A 10629-nucleotide genomic window follows, 5' to 3' on the forward strand; every position below is an offset into this window, starting at 1 on the left:
GGGTCTCTAGCAACCTGATAGTAGGAATCCACAGGCAGTTCTGCCTCTGTTGAAAGTTGCCTCTAGTTAGCCATCTTACTTGCTCTCATAAATCATTATTTTTAATATATTATGCCAATTTCTATCTTTTATGTGTAGAATTTAAGCCATTTATGTTTAAGGTGTATATTGATATGTGAGGCTTTGTCCTGTCACATTGTTACTTGATTTCTAGTTGCTTTTTATTTTTTAGGTACCAAATTTCTTTATTTGAAGGAATGGTACAAATGAAAGAATTTAAGTGGATGTTTTGGTACAACTTATGGAAAAAGTAAAGGAATCCTCAACATGCATGCACTGCCTTGGTGATCACGGAAGTCACCCTGTGACTATGGGGAAGTTAGCCTAAGGCTTAGCTCTCATTATCACTGTCTCCCAGGGTGTGCTGGTCAAACAGATACTCTGCCATGCCAGATTCAGGGGCTCCCATCTTGTGCAGGTTGGTTATGTGGTCACCCAGTTCTTTGATGGATTTCACCTGCTCATTCAGGTAATGTGTCTCAATGAAGACACAAAGGGGGGGTCATTTTTGTCAGTGGCCAGTTTGTGCAGTTCCAGTAGTGACTGATTCACACTTTTTTCCAAGTGTAACACACACTCCATCGCATTCAGCCTGGCCTTCCAGTCATCACAGTCTGTTTTTTTGATATCCTGAAGGAAGATTCGGCCACCTAGTTGATTCTGCAGCTTCATCAGTTTCTCCGCATATTCCCTCTCCTCATGAGATTGGTGAAGAAAGTATTTGGCAAAATTCTTCAAAGCCACATCATCGTGGTCAAAGTAGTAAGACATGGACAGGTAGAAGTAGGAGGCGTGGAGCTCCAGGTTGATCTGGCGGTTGATGGCGGCCTCGGAGTCCTGGTGGTAGTTCTGGCACACCTGCGAGGGGGTTGCGGTAGTCATGGCGGCGGCTGCTTAGCGTTGGAGTGGAGGCGGGGGCCTTGGGACGGTCTGAGGGCATGGTGAGGAGGTGTAGGAAGGCTGGCTGTGAGCGCTGGTCTGGATGGAATACAAGTGCCGGGTTCTGTCCAAGCACTGTTGAAGCAGGAAACCGTGGCTACTCTCCACAAAGAACGTCTGCTCTAGCTGCTTTTTAAAGTCTTTTTTTTTTTTTTTCTCTTTGTGGTTTGCTGAACTAGTGACATGATGCCATTTGTTTCTTTTCTCTTCCTCCTTTCTGTGATTATTTTATAAGACCCATGAGTTTTATAATTTCATGTTTTTATATTGGTGAATAGTGATCTTTAATTTCTGTGTTTAAGTCCCTTTTGAGTATTTTCTCTTGAACTGGGCTACTGTTGATAAATTCTCTCAGTGTTTTTTTTTTTTTAAGACTTTATTTTTCTCTTTTTCTTTTATGAAGCTTATTCTGGCAAGATATAAAAAGATATAAAATTATTGGCTGACAGGTTTTTTCTGTTGTTTTTTTTTTTTTTTTCGTTTTGTTTTATAGACAGAGCTCACTCTGTTGCACCTGGCTAAATTACTGTGGTGTCATAGCTCACAGCAACCTCATGCTCCTAGGCTCAAGTGATCTTTCTGCCTCAGCCTCCCAATTAGCTGGGACTACAGGAATGTGACACTATGTCTGGCTAGGTTTTTCTTTCTTTCTTTTTTTAATAGAGATAAGTTCTCTCACTTGCTCAGGTTGGTCTCAAACCCCTGAATTCAAGCATTCTACCTGCCTTGGCCTCCAGAGTGCAAGGATTACAGATGTGAGCCACCATGCCAGGCTGACAGATTCTTACATCACTTTGAAAATGTCATCTCATTCCTTTCTGCCCTGTAAGATTTCTGTTGGGAGGGCTGCTATTACTCAGAATATCAAATTTAAAAAAAGAAAAAAATTTAAATGTTAATTCTACAGAAGTTCAATGAGATACAAGAGAAATGTGAAAACCAGTGCAAAGAAATAAGAAAATCAATTCAGAATATGAATGAGAAATTACCAATGGTACAGAAAAAGTGCAGAAAAGAAGAAAGAATTTATAATGCAAGTAAAAATCAACTACCTATGTGACAATAACAAAGCTTCACACATCAATATTAACCTTGAACATAAATGGATAAATACTTTATAGGTGGCAATATTCTTTTATCTTTCAAATTTTTAAATTTTCTTTTTCAGTTTGGCATTAGTCATTCTGACTATAATGTGCCATGGTGAAGTCTTTTATGCATTGTATTTTCCTGGGGACTTCAGGAATATCTGTCTCTCCCCAGATAGTACTGGAAATTTGTTTTGTTATATCCCTAAATAGGGTTTCTAACAGTTTACCATTCTTCTTGTTTGGGAATAAAAATAATTCATATGTTAGGTCCTTTTTGAGGTCCCAGATGTCTCAAAGGCGTTGCTTATTCTTTTCCATTCTTCTTTTTACCCTAATTTTCATTTGATTAGATTATTTTGAAAGACTTTCTTCAAGGTCTGAGGTTTATTCAATTCCCACAATGAATTTTTTAACTCCATATTTTCTGAGTCTCTTAAAAAGATAACTATATCTTTGGTAAAATTCTCATTCATGTCCTAAATTAATTTTCTGATTTTTTTATCTTATTTTTCATATACCTCTTAAATCTCTTTAAGCTTCTGTACAATAAATATTTTAAAGTTTTCATCTGGTATTATGAGGAATTCTTTTTGATTGATATTCATTGCTGGACAACTGTACTCCTTTGGTGGTGTCATATTTGCTAGCCTTTTCCCTTGTGTCCTTCTGTTGATGTCTGTGCATCTGATGTAATGGTTCCTTGCTCTGATTTTTGAAAATCATTTTGAAGGGGTGAATTTTTTCCTAAATATGTGTATATGTTTTTGGTTGAATAAGATACTTTGGCTTTGATTTTGTGTATCTGTAGTACTATTGTCTTTCTTAGGCGGTACACAGAGTCAATGGTATATATAATTTTGTGCGTGTATGTGTCTTAGGAAACAATTATTATTTGAGGTTGTGGTAAAGTCTGAGTGGGGAATGGAACACCAGCCAATGTAGTATTTGAGCCCTACAAGTGGAAGCCGTGGATTGACTAAGCCTAATATTAAGCCTAAAAGTGGTTAACAGCGGCAGCATTTCTACTGTTTCCTCAGAGGTCAATTCTTGAGCCTTTATGTGGCTTTTTCAGAAGGTAGTAGGTTGGAGCAAAGGGGTGAGTTTGTTCACTTATTCTCAGGCTCCCAAGTTGCTTGTGTGATGTGGAAGGTGACAGTAGCAGTGGTAGAGCCAATCATTAGGAGCCAAGTGATCTGTATTTATGTTACTGGTAGCTGAAATGGATTGGGAAGGCTAGTCCCCAGTTCCACAGCTGCATAAAACAGAGCAGTAGGTATTTTCCAAATTATGCTTGGCAGTGCTTGATCTGCCCTCTACCTCCTTAGCTATGCAGGGCTGCAGCTGCATCAACCCAAACTCAGTCTGATGGTGGGGAAGTTCCCAACTTTCAACTTCCAAACTGGTGCTTTGTGTCTGTGACCAAATAGTATGGAGCTTCTTTCAAGAAAACAGTGTTGGAAAAATGCTGAATGGAGTGTTTTCCTCTTGAATCTTGGTCTCACTGCATTCCATAGCAGTGAGCAGAATTTTCCTAGAGTTGTATAGAAGACCCTGCATTTATTCAACCATTCTCAGCTGTGTGTAGCTACATGCGCATCAGTCTGAATTTAGCTCAAGTGTGGGGCCCTTCTGGGCACTAAACTTGCAGAATGGCCCCTTAGGCTTGTGTCCAGAGAGAAAAGAGTTTTTTAAGGCAAGCATAACTGGCAGGAAAATGTGAGGAAAACAGTTTTCTTGAGAATTGTTCCTGCAGCAACTGACTATAGGATGATGGACAGTGTCCCAGATGCATGATGGAAAGCCCCAAAGATGTGGAGACTGTAGCAAAGTCAGGTAAAAATAAATCCAAAGGTGGTGTGTAGGCAAGTATTAAGGTCACAAAATGGCACCTTGTGCTTGCACATTAGAAGACTGGACCTCCACTTTGGCAAAGAAGCTTAGATGAGAAACTGGAAAATATCCACTCACTTGTCAATCTCTCAACAGCATTCCACAGAAGGGTGATGAAAACACTCCTAAGGATATGTGGGTGTTCATGGGCTCCTCCATTTCTCCTTGGAACCATGCAATAGCTTCAGGTGTGCCCAACACACACACGTGAGCACACACACACTCATGTACAGGTTGCCTCTTCAAGCCTCCCCTTCATTCAAGGTGTTTGGTTCCATAATGAGCTCAAACCTGGAGAATGATGTAGTTGCCATAACTTTGTTTTTACAATTTAGGTTTTGGCCATTTGACCTAGAATTTTTTTTTAAATTTTGCTTGTACAGATCAAATAATAGTACAATAAGCTTCCTAAATATGGATTTCATTTCTAGGAACATTATGATCAATTAGCCAATGCTATACTGAGTCAGAATGTTCTGATGCTACTCTTGAGTCCACTATTCAGTAAACCAAGAATGTCCACCATGCTTTTTTGGCAGTTGAGTACTGCCACTTAGTCCCTGCCATGTTGGAATCCAATTAATCCCATTGCACTTAAATTTCCCAATTCAGTGATGACAGTTACTACTGTAGGGGATTATCTACAGATAAAAGGAACAATAGAGCTATTCAAGGACTCTGTAGAACACTTCACAAATTATTTTTCACACTATTGATGGAAAACATGGTTTATGGACATAAATAAATACTTACATAAATACCTTAACTAATAGAGTTCATTTTGTACCACGTGGATTTGAAATAGTCTGATATCATTTGCCTTCAGCCTCTTACTATTTATTTTAATGTGGGCCTGCTTGCAACACATTTTTGTTTTTGCTTATCTTGAAATGTCTTTAACCTATCTTCATTTGGTATAATAGAATTGATGGATATAAGATTCTTAACTGACTACTGTTTTTAATTTTGATAACTTAAATATGTCATTCCACACTCTCTGTTGATGAAGAGTCAGCTGTAGTTTTACAAGTTATCATGTGTTAATGAGTTGTTTTCCTCTTACTGCTTCCAAAAAATTTTGCTCTGACTTTTTAAATTTTTTATTTCTATTTTTTAAAATTTCAGATCAACATGAGGGTAAAATGATTTGGTTACATTATTTATATTGGTTATATAAAGTCCAAGTTGTAGTTGAGACTTTCACCCAGGGGGTATGCCAAATACTGTAACATTGTGCACATTAGGGGGAGAACTTACCAATCGCCTTTATTTTTTCCCACTCCACCCTTCTCTTTTCCCCTCTACCTATTTGGTTTTAATTGTGTTTTTCTCTCACAGTAACTAGTTGTTTATCTATGGTTTCATATTAATATAGAGGACATTGGATGCCTGATTTTCCATTATTGTAATACTTTATTAAGGAGAATGTTCTTCAACACCATCCAGGTTAATGCAAAACATGTAAAGTCTCCACCTGTTGTGGCTGAATAGTATTCCATGGTTTACATATACCACAGTTTATTAGTCCATTCGTGGGTTGATAGGCACTTGGTTGAGTCCACATCTTGGTGATTATGAATTTTAATACAAATATCCTTGTGGTAGAATGACATTTTTCTTCTAGATAGATAACTCATATGATTCAGAGATTCAAATGGAAGGTCTACTATAATGTATTTGAAGATTAACTCCATACTTCTTTCCAAAGAGGCTATACTAGCTTGCAATCTCACCAACAGTGCAAAAGTGTTTCCTTCTCTTCACACCTACACCAGTATTTTTAGTTTTGGGACTTATTAATGTGGGCTATTCTCACTGGGATTAGGTGATATCTTAAAGTGGTTTTGACTTGCATTTCTCTGATGTTTAGGGACAATGAGCATTTTCTCATGTGTTTATTAGCCTTTCAACTATCTTGTTGGGGAAAGGCTCTGCTCACGTCTCTTCCCTTTTTATAAATGGGATTTTTTTTGTTCTTTTCTTGATGATTAGTTTGAGTACTTTACAGATTCTAGTTATCAGCCCTTTGCCAAATTCATGTTATGCAAATATCTTTTCTCATTCTGAAGGTTGTCTGTTTGCATTTATTGCTGTGCCCTTAACTGTATGGAAACTTTTTAGCTTAGTCATGTCTCATTTATTTTTTTTAGTGTTGCTGCACTTTTCAAAGGGGTCTTTTACATAAAATATTTTCCCAATAGCCTCAAGAGTTTTTCCCATACTTTCTTCTAGATTTTTTATTATTTCATGTCTTAAATTTAAATTTTTTATCCAGCGAGAGTCAATTTTTGTAAATGTGGGTCCAGTCTCAGTCTTCCACATGTGGCTAACCAGTTCTCCCAACATCATTTATTAAATAGGGATTCTTTCCTCCAATGTATGCTTGTGTTTGGTTTATAAAAGATCAGATGGAGATATACAGCTGCTTTTCTCTTTATGTTCTCTATTCTATCCCATAGACCTATCTCTGTCTTTTTTAACAGTACCATTCTGATTTCTTTACTGTAGACTTGTAGTATAACCTGAAGTCTAAGTCTTGTAACATAATTGATCCAGATTTGTTTTATTTCATATGATTGCATTCTGTATGCCAGATTTTTTTTTTCTGGTTCTGTATGAAATGAAGAGTGGAGATTCCATTGAATCTGTAGATCATTTTGGGTAGTTAACAATGTTGTTTCTTCCCAAATATGACCATGGTACATTCTACCATTTGTCAAAGTCTTCTGCTATTTCTTTTCCTCAGGGTTTTACATATCTCTCTGTAGTGATTCTTCACATCCTTTGTTAGGTATATTTTCAGATATTTTATTTTCTTTGAAGCTACCGTGAAGGGTATTGTGTTTAGATTTGATATTCAACTTGACTATAATTGGCATATGTGATGGCTAATGATTTTGTGGACATGATTTTACTTCCTGAGATGTTATTGTATTTTTTTTCATTACTTCTGGGAATATTTTTGTTGAGCCTCTGGGGTTTTCTAAGTATAAGATTATGTCATCAGCGATGAAGAAGAGTTTGTTCTCCTCTGTTCCAATTTATTTACTCTTAATGTCCTTCTATATCCTGATTACACTGGCTAGGACATTCAGTACTGTGTTGAATAGTACTGGTGATAGTGACCATCCTTGTCTGTTTCCAGTCCTGAGTAGAATGCTTTCAGTTTTATGCCATCCAGTATGATATTGGCTGTGGGTTTGTTATAGATGGCTTCAATTAGTTTAAGAAATCTATGCTTATTTTCTCGAGTGTTCTTTTCAAAAAAGAATGATGAGTTTTTTCAAATGCTTTTTCTGCATCTATTGACAGGATCATGTAATTTTTGTTTTTACTTCTACATATGTGGTAAATTACATTTATAGATTTCCATATGTTGAACCAAAGTTGCATCCCTGGGATAAAGTCCACCTTATCATGATGCACAATTTCTTTAATGTGTAGCTGTTTTCTGTTTGCTAGACTTTTATTGGATATTTTTGTACCAATATTCATTAATGACATTAGTTTATAATTTTCTTTCTTTTTTGAATCCTTTCCTGGTTTTGGTATGAGGACAATATTTGCTTTGTAGAAGGAGCTGGAGAGAGTTGCTTCTTTATCATTGTTTTCAAATATGTTCTACAATATTGGCCTGAGCTCTTCTTTGAATATTTTGTAGAATTCTGGTGCAAAACCATCTGGTCCAGGAGTTTTCTTTATTTAAATATTTTTCACTGTTGTAATTTGGTGATTGGTGTGTTCAAACTTTCTAATTCTTTCTGGTTGCTTTTAAAGAGGTGGAGTAATCCTAGGTATTCATCAATTTCCTCCACATTTTCAGATCTCTTGGCATGAATTGTTTTGTATTATTCAGTGATTATCTTTTGTCTTTATGTAGTATCTGAGATTTTTTTCTCTTTCATTTTTGATTGAGGTTGTTAGAGAACTTTATTTTCTCTTTTCAGTTAATCTGGCCCAGAATTTCTGAATTTCATTAATCTTTTTAAGGAACAAACTTTTTGTTTTGTTGAGATTCCCAGTGGTTCTTACATCCTCAGTTTTATTTAATTATGACCTAATTTTGGTTGTTTCTTTTCTTCTGCTAGATTTGGGATTGGATTGCTCTTCGTTTTCCAGTTCCTTGAAATGGTTCACTAGGTTGTTGATATGTGCTCTTCCTGTTTTTTAGACATGGGCATTTACTGTGATAAATTTCCCTCTTAGGTTTTGATAGCTTTATGGCTTCATTGGCATTTCATTCAAGAAATCTAAAGATTTCTTTCTTTATCTCCTCCTTGAACGAGCTATTTTTCAGCATAAGGTTGATTAGTTTCCATGGCTTTTTGTGGTGATGAAGATTTTTGTTGAATTTAAATTGTATTTTTATTCTGTAATAATCTGAAAAAAAAACACAAGGTACAATTTATACTCCTCTAAATTTGTTAATATTTGATTTGTGCCCTATGTTATGCTTGATTTTGGAAAATGACTCATGGGATGAGAAAAGAACATATACTCAGAGTTATTGGGATGGAATTTTCTGTGTATGTGTGTTAATACCATCTGTTCTAAAATCCTGTTTAAGTCCATTGGTTCTTTGTTTAGCTTGTGTATTCAGGATCTGTCTACTACTATCAGAAAGGTGTTGAGTTCCCTAGTAATTATGGTATTACAGGACATCTTATTGTTTAGAAGAATTAGGGTTCATTTTATGTATCTGGGAGTACTTAAATTGGGTGCATAGATACTTAGAATTGAAATGTCTTCTTGTATTGTTCCCTTAACCAGAGTGTATTGTACATATTTGTCTTTCTTTACCTTTTGTTCATTTTAAGCTCAAGGAATCTACAAATAAGATGGTGATTTCTGGTTTTTACTGATTTCCATTTGCCTGAAATAGGGGTTTTCATATAGTTCACCATGAGTATTATTTCCTCCTTCAAGGTTAGGTGTGTTTCCTAAATACATCATATACCTGCCTTGTGCCTTTTTATCCAGTCACCCAGGCTGTAACTCTTCAGTGGAGAATTCAAGTCATTCACAGTTTCTGAAAGAATTGATAAGTATGGTAGTGTTGTATTCATCTTATTTTATGAATGTCTGGTGCTTAATTTTATCACTTGTTCCATTTTGGAACTTAGGCTTTGTTCTTTACTTTTTGGGTGTCTTTACTTTGCTGGTGGTCCAGTCTAATGGCCAGTGTAAAGTAAAAGTCTGTGCTTCCTGCAAGTCTGATCTTATGGAGAATTTCCATGATGTTTTATTGTCAGTAAAATGTTTTATTTCTTAATCGAATATGGAACTTAGTTTATCAGGATACAAAATCTTGGGCTGAATATTGTTTAGTTTAACTTCTGAAAGTAAAGGTTAAAGACAGATAATCGTGCTTTATTTTATTTTTTATTTATTTATTTTTTTTGACCAGGGCAGGTTTGAATGCACCACTTCCAGCATATAGGGCCAGGGCCCTACTCCTTTGAGCCACAGGCACCACCCAGATAATCATGCTCTTTTGGCTTGAAAATTTTCTACTGAAAGTCTGCTGTCATCCTGATATTTTTCACTTGTGGGTAAGAAGTCACATAAGCCTGGCTGCTTATGGATTTATCTTTCATTTTCACTTTGGCCAAGTTAATTACCACAGTCTAGGAGATGCTTTGTTTGAAACAAGTCATCCTGGGGTTTTGAAACTTTCATATATATGAGTCTCTGGGTCTCTTGCAATGCTTGAGAAATTCTCCAACATAATGTCTTGAAGTTGAACTTCCATGCTTTTAGGACTCTTCTCCTTCAGGAATCTCTGTGATCCACATGTTTGATAGTTTTTTTGTAGGCTCATATCTCTTTTTTCTTCTATTTCTGAGATTCTTCTCCATGTTGTACTCTATTGTTATGACTTTCTACTCTGTTTTGAATCTCCTTCAATGCCTCTTTTGGTTCCTTATGATCTGCTATATCCTTCCTAATTATACCCAGATCCTTCATGATTTTGACTTTAATTTCATTGATTTCTTGAGAGAATTTTGGACTTACTTTTGGATTTCTTTTTCTAACTTTTCTTTAAGCCATTTATCTTATTTATCATCCATATTATAGATTCTATTTCTTTCATTTCAACAATTTCTCTATGGTTGGTATTTTCAGCTGTATCTCTCTTGTTATCTCTCTTAGGGGGTTAATATTCTCTGACTTTTTATGGTGCCAAGGTTCTTTTTTTTTTTTGAAGTTTTTGGCCAGGGTTGGGTTTGAACCTACCACCTCCGGCATATGGGGCTGGCGCCCTACTCCTCTGAGCCACAGGTGCTGCCCCAATCTTGCTGGTTTTAAGAAGAAATACTTTGGGGTGGTGCCTATGGCTCAGTTAGTAGGGCACCGGCCCCATATACCGAGGGTTGCCGGACGTTGTGGTGGGTGCCTGTAGTCCCAGCTACTTGGGAGGCTGAGGCAAGAGAATCACCTAAGCCCAGGTGTTGGAGGTAGCTGTGAGCTGTGATGCCACAGCACTCTACCGAGGGCAATAAAGTTGAGACTCTGTCTCTAAAAAAAAGAACTACTTTGGGTGGACCTGTGGCTCAGTGGGTAGGGCGCCAGCCCCATATACCAAGGGTGGCGTGTTCAAACCCAGCCCTGGCCAAACTGCAACAAAAAACCAGCAGGGCCTTGTGGC

General features: G+C 36.8%; 1 pseudogene across 1 annotated transcript in view; it reads right to left on the minus strand.

Annotated features, from left to right (window-relative positions):
* Positions 1–231: 231 nt before the first annotated feature.
* The window catches only part of LOC100963230, an 11293-nt pseudogene continuing 895 nt past the window's right edge, over positions 232–10629 (minus strand). Inside the window, exon 2 of the transcript XR_002775268.1 lies at positions 232–1121. The product of XR_002775268.1 is annotated as a ferritin heavy chain-like (transcript). The remainder of the gene's footprint in view (positions 1122–10629) is intronic.

The sequence above is a fragment of the Otolemur garnettii genome, unplaced genomic scaffold, assembly GCF_000181295.1.
Source record: "Otolemur garnettii isolate 467f Iridium unplaced genomic scaffold, OtoGar3 scaffold00125, whole genome shotgun sequence".
NCBI classification, from domain to species: domain Eukaryota; kingdom Metazoa; phylum Chordata; class Mammalia; order Primates; family Galagidae; genus Otolemur; species Otolemur garnettii.